General features: G+C 25.2%; 1 protein-coding gene across 1 annotated transcript in view; it reads left to right on the forward strand.

The window, feature by feature from the left end:
* Nucleotides 1-3,168, forward strand: part of LOC117171857 — a 600,209-nt gene that overhangs the window by 406,354 nt on the left and 190,687 nt on the right. The window lies entirely within an intron of this gene.

Consider the following 3,168-nt stretch of genomic DNA (forward strand, 5'->3'; position numbering starts at 1 on the left):
AATTAACTCTTATTGTTTCCGATTTCGTTCTGTTACTTAGGGATTGTGTTTTTCATAGAAAAAATTGAACTTTTTTAATGTTTAAAGTTTCTAAAAATTATTATTGGAATATAAAATATCAATAATTGAACAAATGTATTTTTTGAGAAAAAGTTATTTGAAAATGTGCATTGTATTTTTGTACATTACAGAAAACGCTCGCAAAAATGAAATTATTATTTAAAAAAATAAAAATAAAAGTCGCATTAAATCAGCCTGCATTGAATCTTGCAAACTTTGTTTCATTTAAAGCTCACGTGTTTTAAATTTATGTTTGTATCAAATATTTATACAATTATTGTCATTTTAAATTAAAACAATAATTTAAAAAAATTAAACATCAAATAAAATTTCTATAATAAAAATATTTGATTATTGTATTTTTAACAAATAAATAATATTGATCACAAAACTGTTTTCTCAATTTCTGCAATTCGGGAATTTTCTAGTTTGTATATTTGATTATTAGACAGCATTCGGCCTGAAGTTTTATTATTCGGGAATTTTCAAATTCGATAATATTGTAAACTGTCCAGAATAACGTTTTTATAAAAATATAATTATAATTCCAAGTGATATGGAAATTATTCTTTCGGTTTTTAGATGTTAAGACGACAGTTCCAAGCCAGATTACGTTTCGCATTGGCAAACAATATTATACGAACAGAATTTCACTGACACATTCATAAAAAATATCATGTTCCATAAAGTATATTTTAAAATAAACTTTAAATTATTATAATTGATACAGCTTATTTATTTTGAATTTATTTTTAATTGAAAATGGGTTATAAAGTTTTAATCGCGAGTTTCCATTTGTTTAACTTCTAAGACTTTCCAATTCAAACAGTTTAATTTTTAACGTTAAAATTGGAATATTCTTCAATTCTAAACAAATTCCGAATCGTGTTGTGAAATCGATTATGATACACTTGTGAATCCTTGGTGTCCACTTCAATTAAAAAAAGAATCATACTTTATATTCGCAGTTGATAAACTAAAAACGATTTCTATCTAAAATTATAAATTTGAAACGCTTCTAATTTTTAATTTTCCAGGTCTTCAAAACTGCATTCTAAAATTCGAAATTGAAAAATGTACGCTAAAATTTTAAAACTTAAACGGAAAATTCTGAAGTGAAAGATTTTCAAATTACGTACTGTAAACTGAATGATATAATAGAAAAAAAGCAATTTAAGGAATTCAAAAAAAAACTGTTTAAACCAAACTTGGACCAATTTGTTTTCTAAAAAGTCATAAATATCCCTATCAAAAAATTAATTCACTGCCATTTACCTATTTTTCCCAGCCTCACAAAATCCCCGTCAATTCCCGTTCTAGCTCCAACCTGTTTCAAATAAAAATTTACAAGAATATTTTACTTATTTTTCACATTAGTAATTTATAGCCTTTAAAATTGAATAGTTTTAGGCCAAACATGAAAAAGTAGAATAAAATTTTCTATTTATAGCGTTTTATTATATATTGAATTTTCTTCCATCTAATAACTATTTTGGAGTAGAAAGAAGTGAAAAGAAACACAATTATAAAATCTGATTTTTTGTTTCTGATTTCGTGATAAAGGAAACAGCTATTTATAAAATAATATATAAAAAGGGCTTATAATTTTTGCCCAAAAAAGATAATTTCCAAATAATTTAAGCTGTACTACTGGACCTTACTTTCAACCGGAAACGTATTTATTTTTTGTATTTACCTTCCCAAGGATGATTGTTGTGAAAATTGAAAAGCTAAAATTTACCAGAAAATGCGTTTGCATTTGAAGTTTAGCTTTGAATCTTAAAGAGAAATTGTAATTTCGTGCTTATCCAATTTGAAATTTAAATTTTTTTCAGTTCATAATAATTTTGTTATTGCATTTATATTTTGACACAATCTAAATTAAATTTTGTCATTTGGACAATCTTTGTTAAATTAACACCAAAATATTGACAAATATATTTTTTATGAATTAAAAAAATTGAGAAATAACAAAGGGCAAAATAAAGAAACCAAACATGCATTAAAGGGATTGCGAGGTTGCCTTGTTTATATTCTTTCCTTACTTATTTGTTTGGTACGTAAAGTTTAACTTTTTATTTATATGACATTTTATAATTGTAAAAAAAATTGCGATAGTCAAAGAATGACATTTTCAACCTTGGTGCTTTATAAGTGAATTTTAATTCATGATTTCTGAACATCCTTGATTATGTCTGGTTTCATCCAAACATTATCCAATTCGTGAATTTGTTTTCATTTACTCCTTATTATGTATTCTTTATCTATGTATTCTCCTTATGTGTGCTTATCGAATGTCTCAACGAAAATGTTCAGATTTCCGAAAATTTATGATTTTTCATTATTTTAGGTTCTTTCAAAATTTGAATTTTTGATTATTCAAAACAACCTGAAAAGTTGTTATGATAATATTGTAGGGCTCTCACGTTTTTCTTCTCTCGAGTTTTTCTTTCAAGTCTCGCGCTGGTTAGTTTACAATTTTCATTTTGATATTTTTTTTTAATTTGTTGAAAACGCTATAATTCTGGTAATATTCTTTTTATCAAAAGAAGTCGATGAGGTAAATTGTTCGGATTTCCAATTATTACGAATACCCGTACATGTAATTTTTAAATCTTGAAAAAAATTGTCTCAGAAATTTTGAAAATTCTCTAACTTTTTGAATTTTCACCCAAAATAGCCAATGAACATGATCTTTAGTTTCTGACACTTAAAGAGTATATCAACGGCCAATATAATAGATTATTTTTTCAAAAGTTATTATACTCGCAAACAAACATGCATATGGAAAGGCAGAAACACTCGTAAAAACCTGTATTTCGTGACCAGACGTAATATTTTACACAAATGTAATAACTTTTTTGATGAGAATGTAAAAAATATCTGTACCCTGAGTACTGCCGTGATTTGAAATGTTGAAGATTTGTAATTTCAAATTATTTAGTTTTCAAGATTTATATTTTAAAGATATATTATGAAATTTTGTTTGAAAAGTTCAATGTTGAGGACTTGCAATGGAAAATTCTTTAATTTTAACGATCTGCAATTTAAAACTCTTTAATTTAGAATATTTGCAATCAGAAACTCTTGAATTTTAAATGATGTATA

The sequence above is a fragment of the Belonocnema kinseyi genome, chromosome 4 (assembly GCF_010883055.1).
Source record: "Belonocnema kinseyi isolate 2016_QV_RU_SX_M_011 chromosome 4, B_treatae_v1, whole genome shotgun sequence".
Taxonomy (NCBI): Eukaryota; Metazoa; Arthropoda; class Insecta; order Hymenoptera; family Cynipidae; genus Belonocnema; species Belonocnema kinseyi.